General features: G+C 47.5%; 1 protein-coding gene and 25 non-coding genes across 26 annotated transcripts in view; all 26 read left to right on the top strand.

Annotated features, from left to right (window-relative positions):
• LOC146980516 (uncharacterized) overlaps positions 1 to 19,976 on the top strand; it is a 528,771-nt gene that overhangs the window by 364,016 nt on the left and 144,779 nt on the right. The window lies entirely within an intron of this gene.
• LOC146980606 (U6 spliceosomal RNA) lies at positions 237 to 344 on the top strand. Its single transcript, XR_015036702.1, has one exon. It is a non-coding gene; the product is annotated as a U6 spliceosomal RNA (small nuclear RNA).
• Positions 1,089 to 1,196, top strand: LOC146980605 (U6 spliceosomal RNA). Its single transcript, XR_015036701.1, has one exon. It is a non-coding gene; the product is annotated as a U6 spliceosomal RNA (small nuclear RNA).
• LOC146980604 (U6 spliceosomal RNA) lies at positions 2,010 to 2,117 on the top strand. The gene has a single exon (XR_015036700.1). It is a non-coding gene; the product is annotated as a U6 spliceosomal RNA (small nuclear RNA).
• On the top strand, positions 2,541 to 2,648 carry LOC146980603 (U6 spliceosomal RNA). The gene has a single exon (XR_015036699.1). It is a non-coding gene; the product is annotated as a U6 spliceosomal RNA (small nuclear RNA).
• On the top strand, positions 3,069 to 3,176 carry LOC146980602 (U6 spliceosomal RNA). The gene has a single exon (XR_015036698.1). It is a non-coding gene; the product is annotated as a U6 spliceosomal RNA (small nuclear RNA).
• LOC146980601 (U6 spliceosomal RNA) lies at positions 3,985 to 4,092 on the top strand. Its single transcript, XR_015036697.1, has one exon. It is a non-coding gene; the product is annotated as a U6 spliceosomal RNA (small nuclear RNA).
• On the top strand, positions 4,906 to 5,013 carry LOC146980600 (U6 spliceosomal RNA). Its single transcript, XR_015036696.1, has one exon. It is a non-coding gene; the product is annotated as a U6 spliceosomal RNA (small nuclear RNA).
• Positions 5,823 to 5,930, top strand: LOC146980599 (U6 spliceosomal RNA). Its single transcript, XR_015036694.1, has one exon. It is a non-coding gene; the product is annotated as a U6 spliceosomal RNA (small nuclear RNA).
• Positions 6,354 to 6,461, top strand: LOC146980598 (U6 spliceosomal RNA). Its single transcript, XR_015036693.1, has one exon. It is a non-coding gene; the product is annotated as a U6 spliceosomal RNA (small nuclear RNA).
• On the top strand, positions 7,206 to 7,313 carry LOC146980597 (U6 spliceosomal RNA). Its single transcript, XR_015036692.1, has one exon. It is a non-coding gene; the product is annotated as a U6 spliceosomal RNA (small nuclear RNA).
• Positions 8,127 to 8,234, top strand: LOC146980596 (U6 spliceosomal RNA). Its single transcript, XR_015036691.1, has one exon. It is a non-coding gene; the product is annotated as a U6 spliceosomal RNA (small nuclear RNA).
• Positions 8,654 to 8,761, top strand: LOC146980595 (U6 spliceosomal RNA). The gene has a single exon (XR_015036690.1). It is a non-coding gene; the product is annotated as a U6 spliceosomal RNA (small nuclear RNA).
• On the top strand, positions 9,575 to 9,682 carry LOC146980594 (U6 spliceosomal RNA). Its single transcript, XR_015036689.1, has one exon. It is a non-coding gene; the product is annotated as a U6 spliceosomal RNA (small nuclear RNA).
• Positions 10,427 to 10,534, top strand: LOC146980593 (U6 spliceosomal RNA). Its single transcript, XR_015036688.1, has one exon. It is a non-coding gene; the product is annotated as a U6 spliceosomal RNA (small nuclear RNA).
• LOC146980592 (U6 spliceosomal RNA) lies at positions 10,955 to 11,062 on the top strand. The gene has a single exon (XR_015036687.1). It is a non-coding gene; the product is annotated as a U6 spliceosomal RNA (small nuclear RNA).
• Positions 11,807 to 11,914, top strand: LOC146980591 (U6 spliceosomal RNA). The gene has a single exon (XR_015036686.1). It is a non-coding gene; the product is annotated as a U6 spliceosomal RNA (small nuclear RNA).
• On the top strand, positions 12,728 to 12,835 carry LOC146980590 (U6 spliceosomal RNA). The gene has a single exon (XR_015036685.1). It is a non-coding gene; the product is annotated as a U6 spliceosomal RNA (small nuclear RNA).
• On the top strand, positions 13,637 to 13,744 carry LOC146980589 (U6 spliceosomal RNA). The gene has a single exon (XR_015036683.1). It is a non-coding gene; the product is annotated as a U6 spliceosomal RNA (small nuclear RNA).
• LOC146980588 (U6 spliceosomal RNA) lies at positions 14,165 to 14,272 on the top strand. Its single transcript, XR_015036682.1, has one exon. It is a non-coding gene; the product is annotated as a U6 spliceosomal RNA (small nuclear RNA).
• On the top strand, positions 15,087 to 15,194 carry LOC146980587 (U6 spliceosomal RNA). The gene has a single exon (XR_015036710.1). It is a non-coding gene; the product is annotated as a U6 spliceosomal RNA (small nuclear RNA).
• Positions 16,008 to 16,115, top strand: LOC146980586 (U6 spliceosomal RNA). The gene has a single exon (XR_015036709.1). It is a non-coding gene; the product is annotated as a U6 spliceosomal RNA (small nuclear RNA).
• LOC146980585 (U6 spliceosomal RNA) lies at positions 16,860 to 16,967 on the top strand. The gene has a single exon (XR_015036681.1). It is a non-coding gene; the product is annotated as a U6 spliceosomal RNA (small nuclear RNA).
• On the top strand, positions 17,780 to 17,887 carry LOC146980584 (U6 spliceosomal RNA). Its single transcript, XR_015036680.1, has one exon. It is a non-coding gene; the product is annotated as a U6 spliceosomal RNA (small nuclear RNA).
• LOC146980583 (U6 spliceosomal RNA) lies at positions 18,701 to 18,808 on the top strand. The gene has a single exon (XR_015036679.1). It is a non-coding gene; the product is annotated as a U6 spliceosomal RNA (small nuclear RNA).
• LOC146980582 (U6 spliceosomal RNA) lies at positions 19,229 to 19,336 on the top strand. Its single transcript, XR_015036678.1, has one exon. It is a non-coding gene; the product is annotated as a U6 spliceosomal RNA (small nuclear RNA).

Raw genomic sequence — 19,976 nt, 5'->3', positions numbered from 1 at the left:
GCTTCTTCTCATAGTATAAACAAAAATGAGGAACGCTTCACGAATTTGTGAAGCGTTCCTCATTTTTGTTTATACTATGAGAAACGCTTTTTTTGTGTAGATTAAAAATGGAAACTCACGTTTTTGTAGCCAAAAGGCCTGTCTATTCAGGCCAGGAGCGCTGGGGGGCGCACCGGTGGCAGGGGGTTGGGCCTCCTGACTGGGTATTAAAAGGGGGCCATCACACATGAGTCATTGTGCTTGCTTCGGCAAGTGCATACACTAAATTGGAATCGATACAGAGAAGATTAGCATGGCCCCTGCGCAAGGATGACACGCAAATTCGTGAAGCGTTTCCACATTTTGATCTGCCGGCCTTGTTGTGGTGCGGTTGTGTGCCTGTTGCATTTGTCTGGAATCACTGGTGTTGCTCGGTAGATTTGTCAAGGCATAGTCCAGGGTGGCGCATTGCCCGTGTGCCTGCCTCAGACAGTAGGTGGGTTTGGGCACCTTCACTGCCGTCCAAAAGCAGCGCAGCACACAGCCTTTGCTTCTTCTCATAGTATAAACAAAAATGAGGAATGCTTCACGAATTTGTGAAGCGTTCCTCATTTTTGTTTATACTATGAGAAACGCTTTTTTGGATCCTGATTGTCAAATCAAATCAAAAACCCAAACAGCCACCTTCACTACCGTCCAAAAGCAGCGCAGCGCACGGCCTTTGCTTCTTCGCTCGTAGGGCCTACCAAATAAAGGCCTCCTCCGGGGAGACGGATCCTGATTGTCCTGTGGGGTTACTTTTGGCCACATTCTGGTGAATTTGCTAAGCTTGTAAACAAATCTGAGAGGGAGGCAGCAGCCAGAGCTGCTCTGATGGAGTCTCTAACTGTACATAATAACAAGATTGAGGCAAATAAACAAAAATGAGGAACGCTTCACAAATTCGTTTATGAGAAACGCTTTTTTTGTGTAGATTAAAAATGGAAACTCACGTTTTTGTAGCCAAAAGGCCTGTCTATTCAGGCCAGGAGCGCTGGGGGGCGCACCGGTGGCAGGGGGTTGGGCCTCCTGACTGGGTATTAAAAGGGGGCCATCACACATGAGTCATTGTGCTTGCTTCGGCAAGTGCATACACTAAATTGGAATCGATACAGAGAAGATTAGCATGGCCCCTGCGCAAGGATGACACGCAAATTCGTGAAGCGTTTCCACATTTTGATCTGCCGGCCTTGTTGTGGTGCGGTTGTGTGCCTGTTGCATTTGTCTGGAATCACTGGTGTTGCTCGGTAGATTTGTCAAGGCATAGTCCAGGGTGGCGCATTGCCCGTGTGCCTGCCTCAGACAGTAGGTGGGTTTGGGCACCTTCACTGCCGTCCAAAAGCAGCGCAGCACACAGCCTTTGCTTCTTCTCATAGTATAAACAAAAATGAGGAACGCTTCACGAATTTGTGAAGCGTTCCTCATTTTTGTTTATACTATGAGAAACGCTTTTTTGGATCCTGATTGTCAAATCAAATCAAAAACCCAAACAGCCACCTTCACTACCGTCCAAAAGCAGCGCAGCGCACGGCCTTTGCTTCTTCGCTCGTAGGGCCTACCAAATAAAGGCCTCCTCCGGGGAGACGGATCCTGATTGTCCTGTGGGGTTACTTTTGGCCACATTCTGGTGAATTTGCTAAGCTTGTAAACAAATCTGAGAGGGAGGCAGCAGCCAGAGCTGCTCTGATGGAGTCTCTAACTGTACATAATAACAAGATTGAGGCAAATAAACAAAAATGAGGAACGCTTCACAAATTCGTTTCTCATAGTATAAACAAAAATGAGGAACGCTTCACGAATTTGTGAAGCGTTCCTCATTTTTGTTTATACTATGAGAAACGCTTTTTTTGTGTAGATTAAAAATGAAAACTCACGTTTTTGTAGCCAAAAGGCCTGTCTATTCAGGCCAGGAGCGCTGGGGGGCGCACCGGTGGCAGGGGGTTGGGCCTCCTGACTGGGTATTAAAAGGGGGCCATCACACATGAGTCATTGTGCTTGCTTCGGCAAGTGCATACACTAAATTGGAATCGATACAGAGAAGATTAGCATGGCCCCTGCGCAAGGATGACACGCAAATTCGTGAAGCGTTTCCACATTTTGATCTGCCGGCCTTGTTGTGGTGCGGTTGTGTGCCTGTTGCATTTGTCTGGAATCACTGGTGTTGCTCGGTAGATTTGTCAAGGCATAGTCCAGGGTGGCGCATTGCCCGTGTGCCTGCCTCAGACAGTAGGTGGGTTTGGGCACCTTCACTGCCGTCCAAAAGCAGCGCAGCACACAGCCTTTGCTTCTTCTCATAGTATAAACAAAAATGAGGAACGCTTCACGAATTTGTGAAGCGTTCCTCATTTTTGTTTATTTTATGAGAAACGCTTTTTTGGATTCTGATTGTCATTGTCAAAACTCACGTTTTTGTAGCCAAAAGGCCTGTCTATTCAGGCCAGGAGCGCTGGGGGGCGCACCGGTGGCAGGGGGTTGGGCCTCCTGACTGGGTATTAAAAGGGGGCCATCACACATGAGTCATTGTGCTTGCTTCGGCAAGTGCATACACTAAATTGGAATCGATACAGAGAAGATTAGCATGGCCCCTGCGCAAGGATGACACGCAAATTCGTGAAGCGTTTCCACATTTTGATCTGCCGGCCTTGTTGTGGTGCGGTTGTGTGCCTGTTGCATTTGTCTGGAATCACTGGTGTTGCTCGGTAGATTTGTCAAGGCATAGTCCAGAGTGGCGCATTGCCCGTGTGCCTGCCTCAGACAGTAGGTGGGTTTGGGCACCTTCACTGCCGTCCAAAAGCAGCGCAGCACACAGCCTTTGCTTCTTCTCATAGTATAAACAAAAATGAGGAACGCTTCACGAATTTGTGAAGCGTTCCTCATTTTTGTTTATACTATGAGAAACGCTTTTTTTGTGTAGATTAAAAATGAAAACTCACGTTTTTGTAGCCAAAAGGCCTGTCTATTCAGGCCAGGAGCGCTGGGGGGCGCACCGGTGGCAGGGGGTTGGGCCTCCTGACTGGGTATTAAAAGGGGGCCATCACACATGAGTCATTGTGCTTGCTTCGGCAAGTGCATACACTAAATTGGAATCGATACAGAGAAGATTAGCATGGCCCCTGCGCAAGGATGACACGCAAATTCGTGAAGCGTTTCCACATTTTGATCTGCCGGCCTTGTTGTGGTGCGGTTGTGTGCCTGTTGCATTTGTCTGGAATCACTGGTGTTGCTCGGTAGATTTGTCAAGGCATAGTCCAGGGTGGCGCATTGCCCGTGTGCCTGCCTCAGACAGTAGGTGGGTTTGGGCACCTTCACTGCCGTCCAAAAGCAGCGCAGCACACAGCCTTTGCTTCTTCTCATAGTATAAACAAAAATGAGGAACGCTTCACGAATTTGTGAAGCGTTCCTCATTTTTGTTTATTTTATGAGAAACGCTTTTTTGGATTCTGATTATCAAATCAAAAACCCAAACAGCCACCTTCACTACCGTCCAAAAGCAGCGCAGCGCACGGCCTTTGCTTCTTCGCTCGTAGGGCCTACCAAATAAAGGCCTCCTCCGGGGAGACGGATCCTGATTGTCCTGTGGGGTTACTTTTGGCCACATTCTGGTGAATTTGCTAAGCTTGTAAACAAATCTGAGAGGGAGGCAGCAGCCAGAGCTGCTCTGATGGAGTCTCTAACTGTACATAATAACAAGATTGAGGCAAATAAACAAAAATGAGGAACGCTTCACAAATTCGTTTCTCATAGTATAAACAAAAATGAGGAACGCTTCACGAATTTGTGAAGCGTTCCTCATTTTTGTTTATACTATGAGAAACGCTTTTTTTGTGTAGATTAAAAATGAAAACTCACGTTTTTGTAGCCAAAAGGCCTGTCTATTCAGGCCAGGAGCGCTGGGGGGCGCACCGGTGGCAGGGGGTTGGGCCTCCTGACTGGGTATTAAAAGGGGGCCATCACACATGAGTCATTGTGCTTGCTTCGGCAAGTGCATACACTAAATTGGAATCGATACAGAGAAGATTAGCATGGCCCCTGCGCAAGGATGACACGCAAATTCGTGAAGCGTTTCCACATTTTGATCTGCCGGCCTTGTTGTGGTGCGGTTGTGTGCCTGTTGCATTTGTCTGGAATCACTGGTGTTGCTCGGTAGATTTGTCAAGGCATAGTCCAGGGTGGCGCATTGCCCGTGTGCCTGCCTCAGACAGTAGGTGGGTTTGGGCACCTTCACTGCCGTCCAAAAGCAGCGCAGCACACAGCCTTTGCTTCTTCTCATAGTATAAACAAAAATGAGGAACGCTTCACGAATTTGTGAAGCGTTCCTCATTTTTGTTTATACTATGAGAAACGCTTTTTTGGATCCTGATTGTCAAATCAAATCAAAAACCCAAACAGCCACCTTCACTACCGTCCAAAAGCAGCGCAGCGCACGGCCTTTGCTTCTTCGCTCGTAGGGCCTACCAAATAAAGGCCTCCTCCGGGGAGACGGATCCTGATTGTCCTGTGGGGTTACTTTTGGCCACATTCTGGTGAATTTGCTAAGCTTGTAAACAAATCTGAGAGGGAGGCAGCAGCCAGAGCTGCTCTGATGGAGTCTCTAACTGTACATAATAACAAGATTGAGGCAAATAAACAAAAATGAGGAACGCTTCACAAATTCGTTTCTCATAGTATAAACAAAAATGAGGAACGCTTCACGAATTTGTGAAGCGTTCCTCATTTTTGTTTATACTATGAGAAACGCTTTTTTTGTGTAGATTAAAAATGAAAACTCACGTTTTTGTAGCCAAAAGGCCTGTCTATTCAGGCCAGGAGCGCTGGGGGGCGCACCGGTGGCAGGGGGTTGGGCCTCCTGACTGGGTATTAAAAGGGGGCCATCACACATGAGTCATTGTGCTTGCTTCGGCAAGTGCATACACTAAATTGGAATCGATACAGAGAAGATTAGCATGGCCCCTGCGCAAGGATGACACGCAAATTCGTGAAGCGTTTCCACATTTTGATCTGCCGGCCTTGTTGTGGTGCGGTTGTGTGCCTGTTGCATTTGTCTGGAATCACTGGTGTTGCTCGGTAGATTTGTCAAGGCATAGTCCAGGGTGGCGCATTGCCCGTGTGCCTGCCTCAGACAGTAGGTGGGTTTGGGCACCTTCACTGCCGTCCAAAAGCAGCGCAGCACACAGCCTTTGCTTCTTCTCATAGTATAAACAAAAATGAGGAACGCTTCACGAATTTGTGAAGCGTTCCTCATTTTTGTTTATTTTATGAGAAACGCTTTTTTGGATTCTGATTATCAAATCAAAAACCCAAACAGCCACCTTCACTACCGTCCAAAAGCAGCGCAGCGCACGGCCTTTGCTTCTTCGCTCGTAGGGCCTACCAAATAAAGGCCTCCTCCGGGGAGACGGATCCTGATTGTCCTGTGGGGTTACTTTTGGCCACATTCTGGTGAATTTGCTAAGCTTGTAAACAAATCTGAGAGGGAGGCAGCAGCCAGAGCTGCTCTGATGGAGTCTCTAACTGTACATAATAACAAGATTGAGGCAAATAAACAAAAATGAGGAACGCTTCACAAATTCGTTTCTCATAGTATAAACAAAAATGAGGAACGCTTCACGAATTTGTGAAGCGTTCCTCATTTTTGTTTATACTATGAGAAACGCTTTTTTTTGTGTAGATTAAAAATGAAAACTCACGTTTTTGTAGCCAAAAGGCCTGTCTATTCAGGCCAGGAGCGCTGGGGGGCGCACCGGTGGCAGGGGGTTGGGCCTCCTGACTGGGTATTAAAAGGGGGCCATCACACATGAGTCATTGTGCTTGCTTCGGCAAGTGCATACACTAAATTGGAATCGATACAGAGAAGATTAGCATGGCCCCTGCGCAAGGATGACACGCAAATTCGTGAAGCGTTTCCACATTTTGATCTGCCGGCCTTGTTGTGGTGCGGTTGTGTGCCTGTTGCATTTGTCTGGAATCACTGGTGTTGCTCGGTAGATTTGTCAAGGCATAGTCCAGAGTGGCGCATTGCCCGTGTGCCTGCCTCAGACAGTAGGTGGGTTTGGGCACCTTCACTGCCGTCCAAAAGCAGCGCAGCACACAGCCTTTGCTTCTTCTCATAGTATAAACAAAAATGAGGAACGCTTCACGAATTTGTGAAGCGTTCCTCATTTTTGTTTATTTTATGAGAAACGCTTTTTTGGATTCTGATTGTCATTGTCAAAACTCACGTTTTTGTAGCCAAAAGGCCTGTCTATTCAGGCCAGGAGCGCTGGGGGGCGCACCGGTGGCAGGGGGTTGGGCCTCCTGACTGGGTATTAAAAGGGGGCCATCACACATGAGTCATTGTGCTTGCTTCGGCAAGTGCATACACTAAATTGGAATCGATACAGAGAAGATTAGCATGGCCCCTGCGCAAGGATGACACGCAAATTCGTGAAGCGTTTCCACATTTTGATCTGCCGGCCTTGTTGTGGTGCGGTTGTGTGCCTGTTGCATTTGTCTGGAATCACTGGTGTTGCTCGGTAGATTTGTCAAGGCATAGTCCAGGGTGGCGCATTGCCCGTGTGCCTGCCTCAGACAGTAGGTGGGTTTGGGCACCTTCACTGCCGTCCAAAAGCAGCGCAGCACACAGCCTTTGCTTCTTCTCATAGTATAAACAAAAATGAGGAACGCTTCACGAATTTGTGAAGCGTTCCTCATTTTTGTTTATACTATGAGAAACGCTTTTTTGGATCCTGATTGTCAAATCAAATCAAAAACCCAAACAGCCACCTTCACTACCGTCCAAAAGCAGCGCAGCGCACGGCCTTTGCTTCTTCGCTCGTAGGGCCTACCAAATAAAGGCCTCCTCCGGGGAGACGGATCCTGATTGTCCTGTGGGGTTACTTTTGGCCACATTCTGGTGAATTTGCTAAGCTTGTAAACAAATCTGAGAGGGAGGCAGCAGCCAGAGCTGCTCTGATGGAGTCTCTAACTGTACATAATAACAAGATTGAGGCAAATAAACAAAAATGAGGAACGCTTCACAAATTCGTTTATGAGAAACGCTTTTTTTGTGTAGATTAAAAATGGAAACTCACGTTTTTGTAGCCAAAAGGCCTGTCTATTCAGGCCAGGAGCGCTGGGGGGCGCACCGGTGGCAGGGGGTTGGGCCTCCTGACTGGGTATTAAAAGGGGGCCATCACACATGAGTCATTGTGCTTGCTTCGGCAAGTGCATACACTAAATTGGAATCGATACAGAGAAGATTAGCATGGCCCCTGCGCAAGGATGACACGCAAATTCGTGAAGCGTTTCCACATTTTGATCTGCCGGCCTTGTTGTGGTGCGGTTGTGTGCCTGTTGCATTTGTCTGGAATCACTGGTGTTGCTCGGTAGATTTGTCAAGGCATAGTCCAGGGTGGCGCATTGCCCGTGTGCCTGCCTCAGACAGTAGGTGGGTTTGGGCACCTTCACTGCCGTCCAAAAGCAGCGCAGCACACAGCCTTTGCTTCTTCTCATAGTATAAACAAAAATGAGGAACGCTTCACGAATTTGTGAAGCGTTCCTCATTTTTGTTTATTTTATGAGAAACGCTTTTTTGGATTCTGATTGTCAAATCAAATCAAAAACCCAAACAGCCACCTTCACTACCGTCCAAAAGCAGCGCAGCGCACGGCCTTTGCTTCTTCGCTCGTAGGGCCTACCAAATAAAGGCCTCCTCCGGGGAGACGGATCCTGATTGTCCTGTGGGGTTACTTTTGGCCACATTCTGGTGAATTTGCTAAGCTTGTAAACAAATCTGAGAGGGAGGCAGCAGCCAGAGCTGCTCTGATGGAGTCTCTAACTGTACATAATAACAAGATTGAGGCAAATAAACAAAAATGAGGAACGCTTCACAAATTCGTTTCTCATAGTATAAACAAAAATGAGGAACGCTTCACGAATTTGTGAAGCGTTCCTCATTTTTGTTTATACTATGAGAAACGCTTTTTTTGTGTAGATTAAAAATGAAAACTCACGTTTTTGTAGCCAAAAGGCCTGTCTATTCAGGCCAGGAGCGCTGGGGGGCGCACCGGTGGCAGGGGGTTGGGCCTCCTGACTGGGTATTAAAAGGGGGCCATCACACATGAGTCATTGTGCTTGCTTCGGCAAGTGCATACACTAAATTGGAATCGATACAGAGAAGATTAGCATGGCCCCTGCGCAAGGATGACACGCAAATTCGTGAAGCGTTTCCACATTTTGATCTGCCGGCCTTGTTGTGGTGCGGTTGTGTGCCTGTTGCATTTGTCTGGAATCACTGGTGTTGCTCGGTAGATTTGTCAAGGCATAGTCCAGAGTGGCGCATTGCCCGTGTGCCTGCCTCAGACAGTAGGTGGGTTTGGGCACCTTCACTGCCGTCCAAAAGCAGCGCAGCACACAGCCTTTGCTTCTTCTCATAGTATAAACAAAAATGAGGAACGCTTCACGAATTTGTGAAGCGTTCCTCATTTTTGTTTATACTATGAGAAACGCTTTTTTTGTGTAGATTAAAAATGGAAACTCACGTTTTTGTAGCCAAAAGGCCTGTCTATTCAGGCCAGGAGCGCTGGGGGGCGCACCGGTGGCAGGGGGTTGGGCCTCCTGACTGGGTATTAAAGGGGGCCATCACACATGAGTCATTGTGCTTGCTTCGGCAAGTGCATACACTAAATTGGAATCGATACAGAGAAGATTAGCATGGCCCCTGCGCAAGGATGACACGCAAATTCGTGAAGCGTTTCCACATTTTGATCTGCCGGCCTTGTTGTGGTGCGGTTGTGTGCCTGTTGCATTTGTCTGGAATCACTGGTGTTGCTCGGTAGATTTGTCAAGGCATAGTCCAGGGTGGCGCATTGCCCGTGTGCCTGCCTCAGACAGTAGGTGGGTTTGGGCACCTTCACTGCCGTCCAAAAGCAGCGCAGCACACAGCCTTTGCTTCTTCTCATAGTATAAACAAAAATGAGGAATGCTTCACGAATTTGTGAAGCGTTCCTCATTTTTGTTTATACTATGAGAAACGCTTTTTTGGATCCTGATTGTCAAATCAAATCAAAAACCCAAACAGCCACCTTCACTACCGTCCAAAAGCAGCGCAGCGCACGGCCTTTGCTTCTTCGCTCGTAGGGCCTACCAAATAAAGGCCTCCTCCGGGGAGACGGATCCTGATTGTCCTGTGGGGTTACTTTTGGCCACATTCTGGTGAATTTGCTAAGCTTGTAAACAAATCTGAGAGGGAGGCAGCAGCCAGAGCTGCTCTGATGGAGTCTCTAACTGTACATAATAACAAGATTGAGGCAAATAAACAAAAATGAGGAACGCTTCACAAATTCGTTTCTCATAGTATAAACAAAAATGAGGAACGCTTCACGAATTTGTGAAGCGTTCCTCATTTTTGTTTATACTATGAGAAACGCTTTTTTTGTGTAGATTAAAAATGGAAACTCACGTTTTTGTAGCCAAAAGGCCTGTCTATTCAGGCCAGGAGCGCTGGGGGGCGCACCGGTGGCAGGGGGTTGGGCCTCCTGACTGGGTATTAAAAGGGGGCCATCACACATGAGTCATTGTGCTTGCTTCGGCAAGTGCATACACTAAATTGGAATCGATACAGAGAAGATTAGCATGGCCCCTGCGCAAGGATGACACGCAAATTCGTGAAGCGTTTCCACATTTTGATCTGCCGGCCTTGTTGTGGTGCGGTTGTGTGCCTGTTGCATTTGTCTGGAATCACTGGTGTTGCTCGGTAGATTTGTCAAGGCATAGTCCAGGGTGGCGCATTGCCCGTGTGCCTGCCTCAGACAGTAGGTGGGTTTGGGCACCTTCACTGCCGTCCAAAAGCAGCGCAGCACACAGCCTTTGCTTCTTCTCATAGTATAAACAAAAATGAGGAACGCTTCACGAATTTGTGAAGCGTTCCTCATTTTTGTTTATACTATGAGAAACGCTTTTTTGGATCCTGATTGTCAAATCAAATCAAAAACCCAAACAGCCACCTTCACTACCGTCCAAAAGCAGCGCAGCGCACGGCCTTTGCTTCTTCGCTCGTAGGGCCTACCAAATAAAGGCCTCCTCCGGGGAGACGGATCCTGATTGTCCTGTGGGGTTACTTTTGGCCACATTCTGGTGAATTTGCTAAGCTTGTAAACAAATCTGAGAGGGAGGCAGCAGCCAGAGCTGCTCTGATGGAGTCTCTAACTGTACATAATAACAAGATTGAGGCAAATAAACAAAAATGAGGAACGCTTCACAAATTCGTTTATGAGAAACGCTTTTTTTGTGTAGATTAAAAATGGAAACTCACGTTTTTGTAGCCAAAAGGCCTGTCTATTCAGGCCAGGAGCGCTGGGGGGCGCACCGGTGGCAGGGGGTTGGGCCTCCTGACTGGGTATTAAAAGGGGGCCATCACACATGAGTCATTGTGCTTGCTTCGGCAAGTGCATACACTAAATTGGAATCGATACAGAGAAGATTAGCATGGCCCCTGCGCAAGGATGACACGCAAATTCGTGAAGCGTTTCCACATTTTGATCTGCCGGCCTTGTTGTGGTGCGGTTGTGTGCCTGTTGCATTTGTCTGGAATCACTGGTGTTGCTCGGTAGATTTGTCAAGGCATAGTCCAGAGTGGCGCATTGCCCGTGTGCCTGCCTCAGACAGTAGGTGGGTTTGGGCACCTTCACTGCCGTCCAAAAGCAGCGCAGCACACAGCCTTTGCTTCTTCTCATAGTATAAACAAAAATGAGGAACGCTTCACGAATTTGTGAAGCGTTCCTCATTTTTGTTTATACTATGAGAAACGCTTTTTTTGTGTAGATTAAAAATGGAAACTCACGTTTTTGTAGCCAAAAGGCCTGTCTATTCAGGCCAGGAGCGCTGGGGGGCGCACCGGTGGCAGGGGGTTGGGCCTCCTGACTGGGTATTAAAAGGGGGCCATCACACATGAGTCATTGTGCTTGCTTCGGCAAGTGCATACACTAAATTGGAATCGATACAGAGAAGATTAGCATGGCCCCTGCGCAAGGATGACACGCAAATTCGTGAAGCGTTTCCACATTTTGATCTGCCGGCCTTGTTGTGGTGCGGTTGTGTGCCTGTTGCATTTGTCTGGAATCACTGGTGTTGCTCGGTAGATTTGTCAAGGCATAGTCCAGGGTGGCGCATTGCCCGTGTGCCTGCCTCAGACAGTAGGTGGGTTTGGGCACCTTCACTGCCGTCCAAAAGCAGCGCAGCACACAGCCTTTGCTTCTTCTCATAGTATAAACAAAAATGAGGAACGCTTCACGAATTTGTGAAGCGTTCCTCATTTTTGTTTATACTATGAGAAACGCTTTTTTGGATCCTGATTGTCAAATCAAATCAAAAACCCAAACAGCCACCTTCACTACCGTCCAAAAGCAGCGCAGCGCACGGCCTTTGCTTCTTCGCTCGTAGGGCCTACCAAATAAAGGCCTCCTCCGGGGAGACGGATCCTGATTGTCCTGTGGGGTTACTTTTGGCCACATTCTGGTGAATTTGCTAAGCTTGTAAACAAATCTGAGAGGGAGGCAGCAGCCAGAGCTGCTCTGATGGAGTCTCTAACTGTACATAATAACAAGATTGAGGCAAATAAACAAAAATGAGGAACGCTTCACAAATTCGTTTATGAGAAACGCTTTTTTTGTGTAGATTAAAAATGGAAACTCACGTTTTTGTAGCCAAAAGGCCTGTCTATTCAGGCCAGGAGCGCTGGGGGGCGCACCGGTGGCAGGGGGTTGGGCCTCCTGACTGGGTATTAAAAGGGGGCCATCACACATGAGTCATTGTGCTTGCTTCGGCAAGTGCATACACTAAATTGGAATCGATACAGAGAAGATTAGCATGGCCCCTGCGCAAGGATGACACGCAAATTCGTGAAGCGTTTCCACATTTTGATCTGCCGGCCTTGTTGTGGTGCGGTTGTGTGCCTGTTGCATTTGTCTGGAATCACTGGTGTTGCTCGGTAGATTTGTCAAGGCATAGTCCAGGGTGGCGCATTGCCCGTGTGCCTGCCTCAGACAGTAGGTGGGTTTGGGCACCTTCACTGCCGTCCAAAAGCAGCGCAGCACACAGCCTTTGCTTCTTCTCATAGTATAAACAAAAATGAGGAACGCTTCACGAATTTGTGAAGCGTTCCTCATTTTTGTTTATTTTATGAGAAACGCTTTTTTGGATTCTGATTGTCAAATCAAATCAAAAACCCAAACAGCCACCTTCACTACCGTCCAAAAGCAGCGCAGCGCACGGCCTTTGCTTCTTCGCTCGTAGGGCCTACCAAATAAAGGCCTCCTCCGGGGAGACGGATCCTGATTGTCCTGTGGGGTTACTTTTGGCCACATTCTGGTGAATTTGCTAAGCTTGTAAACAAATCTGAGAGGGAGGCAGCAGCCAGAGCTGCTCTGATGGAGTCTCTAACTGTACATAATAACAAGATTGAGGCAAATAAACAAAAATGAGGAACGCTTCACAAATTCGTTTCTCATAGTATAAACAAAAATGAGGAACGCTTCACGAATTTGTGAAGCGTTCCTCATTTTTGTTTATACTATGAGAAACGCTTTTTTTGTGTAGATTAAAAATGAAAACTCACGTTTTTGTAGCCAAAAGGCCTGTCTATTCAGGCCAGGAGCGCTGGGGGGCGCACCGGTGGCAGGGGGTTGGGCCTCCTGACTGGGTATTAAAAGGGGGCCATCACACATGAGTCATTGTGCTTGCTTCGGCAAGTGCATACACTAAATTGGAATCGATACAGAGAAGATTAGCATGGCCCCTGCGCAAGGATGACACGCAAATTCGTGAAGCGTTTCCACATTTTGATCTGCCGGCCTTGTTGTGGTGCGGTTGTGTGCCTGTTGCATTTGTCTGGAATCACTGGTGTTGCTCGGTAGATTTGTCAAGGCATAGTCCAGAGTGGCGCATTGCCCGTGTGCCTAGGTGGGTTTGGGCACCTTCACTGCCGTCCAAAAGCAGCGCAGCACACAGCCTTTGCTTCTTCTCATAGTATAAACAAAAATGAGGAACGCTTCACGAATTTGTGAAGCGTTCCTCATTTTTGTTTATTTTATGAGAAACGCTTTTTTGGATTCTGATTGTCAAATCAAATCAAAAACCCAAACAGCCACCTTCACTACCGTCCAAAAGCAGCGCAGCGCACGGCCTTTGCTTCTTCGCTCGTAGGGCCTACCAAATAAAGGCCTCCTCCGGGGAGACGGATCCTGATTGTCCTGTGGGGTTACTTTTGGCCACATTCTGGTGAATTTGCTAAGCTTGTAAACAAATCTGAGAGGGAGGCAGCAGCCAGAGCTGCTCTGATGGAGTCTCTAACTGTACATAATAACAAGATTGAGGCAAATAAACAAAAATGAGGAACGCTTCACAAATTCGTTTCTCATAGTATAAACAAAAATGAGGAACGCTTCACGAATTTGTGAAGCGTTCCTCATTTTTGTTTATACTATGAGAAACGCTTTTTTTGTGTAGATTAAAAATGAAAACTCACGTTTTTGTAGCCAAAAGGCCTGTCTATTCAGGCCAGGAGCGCTGGGGGGCGCACCGGTGGCAGGGGGTTGGGCCTCCTGACTGGGTATTAAAAGGGGGCCATCACACATGAGTCTTTGTGCTTGCTTCGGCAAGTGCATACACTAAATTGGAATCGATACAGAGAAGATTAGCATGGCCCCTGCGCAAGGATGACACGCAAATTCGTGAAGCGTTTCCACATTTTGATCTGCCGGCCTTGTTGTGGTGCGGTTGTGTGCCTGTTGCATTTGTCTGGAATCACTGGTGTTGCTCGGTAGATTTGTCAAGGCATAGTCCAGAGTGGCGCATTGCCCGTGTGCCTGCCTCAGACAGTAGGTGGGTTTGGGCACCTTCACTGCCGTCCAAAAGCAGCGCAGCACACAGCCTTTGCTTCTTCTCATAGTATAAACAAAAATGAGGAACGCTTCACGAATTTGTGAAGCGTTCCTCATTTTTGTTTATACTATGAGAAACGCTTTTTTTGTGTAGATTAAAAATGGAAACTCACGTTTTTGTAGCCAAAAGGCCTGTCTATTCAGGCCAGGAGCGCTGGGGGGCGCACCGGTGGCAGGGGGTTGGGCCTCCTGACTGGGTATTAAAAGGGGGCCATCACACATGAGTCATTGTGCTTGCTTCGGCAAGTGCATACACTAAATTGGAATCGATACAGAGAAGATTAGCATGGCCCCTGCGCAAGGATGACACGCAAATTCGTGAAGCGTTTCCACATTTTGATCTGCCGGCCTTGTTGTGGTGCGGTTGTGTGCCTGTTGCATTTGTCTGGAATCACTGGTGTTGCTCGGTAGATTTGTCAAGGCATAGTCCAGGGTGGCGCATTGCCCGTGTGCCTGCCTCAGACAGTAGGTGGGTTTGGGCACCTTCACTGCCGTCCAAAAGCAGCGCAGCACACAGCCTTTGCTTCTTCTCATAGTATAAACAAAAATGAGGAATGCTTCACGAATTTGTGAAGCGTTCCTCATTTTTGTTTATACTATGAGAAACGCTTTTTTGGATCCTGATTGTCAAATCAAATCAAAAACCCAAACAGCCACCTTCACTACCGTCCAAAAGCAGCGCAGCGCACGGCCTTTGCTTCTTCGCTCGTAGGGCCTACCAAATAAAGGCCTCCTCCGGGGAGACGGATCCTGATTGTCCTGTGGGGTTACTTTTGGCCACATTCTGGTGAATTTGCTAAGCTTGTAAACAAATCTGAGAGGGAGGCAGCAGCCAGAGCTGCTCTGATGGAGTCTCTAACTGTACATAATAACAAGATTGAGGCAAATAAACAAAAATGAGGAACGCTTCACAAATTCGTTTCTCATAGTATAAACAAAAATGAGGAACGCTTCACGAATTTGTGAAGCGTTCCTCATTTTTGTTTTATACTATGAGAAACGCTTTTTTTGTGTAGATTAAAAATGGAAACTCACGTTTTTGTAGCCAAAAGGCCTGTCTATTCAGGCCAGGAGCGCTGGGGGGCGCACCGGTGGCAGGGGGTTGGGCCTCCTGACTGGGTATTAAAAGGGGGCCATCACACATGAGTCATTGTGCTTGCTTCGGCAAGTGCATACACTAAATTGGAATCGATACAGAGAAGATTAGCATGGCCCCTGCGAAAGGATGACACGCAAATTCGTGAAGCGTTTCCACATTTTGATCTGCCGGCCTTGTTGTGGTGCGGTTGTGTGCCTGTTGCATTTGTCTGGAATCACTGGTGTTGCTCGGTAGATTTGTCAAGGCATAGTCCAGGGTGGCGCATTGCCCGTGTGCCTGCCTCAGACAGTAGGTGGGTTTGGGCACCTTCACTGCCGTCCAAAAGCAGCGCAGCACACAGCCTTTGCTTCTTCTCATAGTATAAACAAAAATGAGGAACGCTTCACGAATTTGTGAAGCGTTCCTCATTTTTGTTTATACTATGAGAAACGCTTTTTTGGATCCTGATTGTCAAATCAAATCAAAAACCCAAACAGCCACCTTCACTACCGTCCAAAAGCAGCGCAGCGCACGGCCTTTGCTTCTTCGCTCGTAGGGCCTACCAAATAAAGGCCTCCTCCGGGGAGACGGATCCTGATTGTCCTGTGGGGTTACTTTTGGCCACATTCTGGTGAATTTGCTAAGCTTGTAAACAAATCTGAGAGGGAGGCAGCAGCCAGAGCTGCTCTGATGGAGTCTCTAACTGTACATAATAACAAGATTGAGGCAAATAAACAAAAATGAGGAACGCTTCACAAATTCGTTTCTCATAGTATAAACAAAAATGAGGAACGCTTCACGAATTTGTGAAGCGTTCCTCATTTTTGTTTATACTATGAGAAACGCTTTTTTTGTGTAGATTAAAAATGGAAACTCACGTTTTTGTAGCCAAAAGGCCTGTCTATTCAGGCCAGGAGCGCTGGGGGGCGCACCGGTGGCAGGGGGTTGGGCCTCCTGACTGGGTATTAAAAGGGGGCCATCACACATGAGTCATTGTGCTTGCTTCGGCAAGTGCATACACTAAATTGGAATCGATACAGAGAAGATTAGCATGGCCCCTGCGAAAGGATGACACGCAAATTCGTGAAGCGTTTCCACATTTTGATCTGCCGGCCTTGTTGTGGTGCGGTTGTGTGCCTGTTGCATTTGTCTGGAATCACTGGTGTTGCTCGGTAGATTTGTCAAGGCATAGTCCAGGGTGGCGCATTGCCCGTGTGCCTGCCTCAGACAGTAGGTGGGTTTGGGCACCTTCACTGCCGTCCAAAAGCAGCGCAGCACACAGCCTTTGCTTCTTCTCATAGTATAAACAAAAATGAGGAACGCTTCACGAATTTGTGAAGCGTTCCTCATTTTTGTTTATACTATGAGAAACGCTTTTTTGGATCCTGATTGTCAAATCAAATCAAAAACCCAAACAGCCACCTTCACTACCGTCCAAAAGCAGCGCAGCGCACGGCCTTTGCTTCTTCGCTCGTAGGGCCTACCAAATAAAGGCCTCCTCCGGGGAGACGGATCCTGATTGTCCTGTGGGGTTACTTTTGGCCACATTCTGGTGAATTTGCTAAGCTTGTAAACAAATCTGAGAGGGAGGCAGCAGCCAGAGCTGCTCTGATGGAGTCTCTAACTGTACATAATAACAAGATTGAGGCAAATAAACAAAAATGAGGAACGCTTCACAAATTCGTTTATGAGAAACGCTTTTTTTGTGTAGATTAAAAATGGAAACTCACGTTTTTGTAGCCAAAAGGCCTGTCTATTCAGGCCAGGAGCGCTGGGGGGCGCACCGGTGGCAGGGGGTTGGGCCTCCTGACTGGGTATTAAAAGGGGGCCATCACACATGAGTCATTGTGCTTGCTTCGGCAAGTGCATACACTAAATTGGAATCGATACAGAGAAGATTAGCATGGCCCCTGCGCAAGGATGACACGCAAATTCGTGAAGCGTTTCCACATTTTGATCTGCCGGCCTTGTTGTGGTGCGGTTGTGTGCCTGTTGCATTTGTCTGGAATCACTGGTGTTGCTCGGTAGATTTGTCAAGGCATAGTCCAGGGTGGCGCATTGCCCGTGTGCCTGCCTCAGACAGTAGGTGGGTTTGGGCACCTTCACTGCCGTCCAAAAGCAGCGCAGCACACAGCCTTTGCTTCTTCTCATAGTATAAACAAAAATGAGGAACGCTTCACGAATTTGTGAAGCGTTCCTCATTTTTGTTTATACTATGAGAAACGCTTTTTTGGATCCTGATTGTCAAATCAAATCAAAAACCCAAACAGCCACCTTCACTACCGTCCAAAAGCAGCGCAGCGCACGGCCTTTGCTTCTTCGCTCGTAGGGCCTACCAAATAAAGGCCTCCTCGGGGAGACGGATCCTGATTGTCCTGTGGGGTTACTTTTGGCCACATTCTGGTGAATTTGCTAAGCTTGTAAACAAATCTGAGAGGGAGGCAGCAGCCAGAGCTGCTCTGATGGAGTCTCTAACTGTACATAATAACAAGATTGAGGCAAATAAACAAAAATGAGGAACGCTTCACAAATTCGTTTCTCATAGTATAAACAAAAATGAGGAACGCTTCACGAATTTGTGAAGCGTTCCTCATTTTTGTTTATACTATGAGAAACGCTTTTTTTGTGTAGATTAAAAATGGAAACTCACGTTTTTGTAGCCAAAAGGCCTGTCTATTCAGGCCAGGAGCGCTGGGGGGCGCACCGGTGGCAGGGGGTTGGGCCTCCTGACTGGGTATTAAAAGGGGGCCATCACACATGAGTCATTGTGCTTGCTTCGGCAAGTGCATACACTAAATTGGAATCGATACAGAGAAGATTAGCATGGCCCCTGCGCAAGGATGACACGCAAATTCGTGAAGCGTTTCCACATTTTGATCTGCCGGCCTTGTTGTGGTGCGGTTGTGTGCCTGTTGCATTTGTCTGGAATCACTGGTGTTGCTCGGTAGATTTGTCAAGGCATAGTCCAGGGTGGCGCATTGCCCGTGTGCCTGCCTCAGACAGTAGGTGGGTTTGGGCACCTTCACTGCCGTCCAAAAGCAGCGCAGCACACAGCCTTTGCTTCTTCTCATAGTATAAACAAAAATGAGGAACGCTTCACGAATTTGTGAAGCGTTCCTCATTTTTGTTTATTTTATGAGAAACGCTTTTTTGGATTCTGATTGTCAAATCAAATCAAAAACCCAAACAGCCACCTTCACTACCGTCCAAAAGCAGCGCAGCGCACGGCCTTTGCTTCTTCGCTCGTAGGGCCTACCAAATAAAGGCCTCCTCCGGGGAGACGGATCCTGATTGTCCTGTGGGGTTACTTTTGGCCACATTCTGGTGAATTTGCTAAGCTTGTAAACAAATCTGAGAGGGAGGCAGCAGCCAGAGCTGCTCTGATGGAGTCTCTAACTGTACATAATAACAAGATTGAGGCAAATAAACAAAAATGAGGAACGCTTCACAAATTCGTTTCTCATAGTATAAACAAAAATGAGAAACGCTTCACGAATTTGTGAAGCGTTCCTCATTTTTGTTTATACTATGAGAAACGCTTTTTTTGTGTAGATTAAAAATGAAAACTCACGTTTTTGTAGCCAAAAGGCCTGTCTATTCAGGCCAGGAGCGCTGGGGGGCGCACCGGTGGCAGGGGGTTGGGCCTCCTGACTGGGTATTAAAAGGGGGCCATCACACATGAGTCATTGTGCTTGCTTCGGCAAGTGCATACACTAAATTGGAATCGATACAGAGAAGATTAGCATGGCCCCTGCGCAAGGATGACACGCAAATTCGTGAAGCGTTTCCACATTTTGATCTGCCGGCCTTGTTGTGGTGCGGTTGTGTGCCTGTTGCATTTGTCTGGAATCACTGGTGTTGCTCGGTAGATTTGTCAAGGCATAGTCCAGAGTGGCGCATTGCCCGTGTGCCTGCCTCAGACAGTAGGTGGGTTTGGGCACCTTCACTGCCGTCCAAAAGCAGCGCAGCACACAGCCTTTGCTTCTTCTCATAGTATAAACAAAAATGAGGAACGCTTCACGAATTTGTGAAGCGTTCCTCATTTTTGTTTATACTATGAGAAACGCTTTTTTTGTGTAGATTAAAAATGGAAACTCACGTTTTTGTAGCCAAAAGGCCTGTCTATTCAGGCCAGGAGCGCTGGGGGGCGCACCGGTGGCAGGGGGTTGGGCCTCCTGACTGGGTATTAAAAGGGGGCCATCACACATGAGTCATTGTGCTTGCTTCGGCAAGTGCATACACTAAATTGGAATCGATACAGAGAAGATTAGCATGGCCCCTGCGCAAGGATGACACGCAAATTCGTGAAGCGTTTCCACATTTTGATCTGCCGGCCTTGTTGTGGTGCGGTTGTGTGCCTGTTGCATTTGTCTGGAATCACTGGTGTTGCTCGGTAGATTTGTCAAGGCATAGTCCAGGGTGGCGCATTGCCCGTGTGCCTGCCTCAGACAGTAGGTGGGTTTGGGCACCTTCACTGCCGTCCAAAAGCAGCGCAGCACACAGCCTTTGCTTCTTCTCATAGTATAAACAAAAATGAGGAATGCTTCACGAATTTGTGAAGCGTTCCTCATTTTTGTTTATACTATGAGAAACGCTTTTTTGGATCCTGATTGTCAAATCAAATCAAAAACCCAAACAGCCACCTTCACTACCGTCCAAAAGCAGCGCAGCGCACGGCCTTTGCTTCTTCGCTCGTAGGGCCTACCAAATAAAGGCCTCCTCCGGGGAGACGGATCCTGATTGTCCTGTGGGGTTACTTTTGGCCACATTCTGGTGAATTTGCTAAGCTTGTAAACAAATCTGAGAGGGAGGCAGCAGCCAGAGCTGCTCTGATGGAGTCTCTAACTGTACATAATAACAAGATTGAGGCAAATAAACAAAAATGAGGAACGCTTCACAAATTCGTTTCTCATAGTATAAACAAAAATGAGGAACGCTTCACGAATTTGTGAAGCGTTCCTCAT

Source organism: Trachurus japonicus, chromosome 9 (assembly GCF_045865225.1).
Source record: "Trachurus japonicus isolate A0001 chromosome 9, Traja_1.0".
NCBI classification, from domain to species: Eukaryota; Metazoa; Chordata; class Actinopteri; order Carangiformes; family Carangidae; genus Trachurus; species Trachurus japonicus.
Note: the sequence above shows the minus strand (reverse complement) of the source record. Positions and strands in the feature narration are given on the sequence as shown.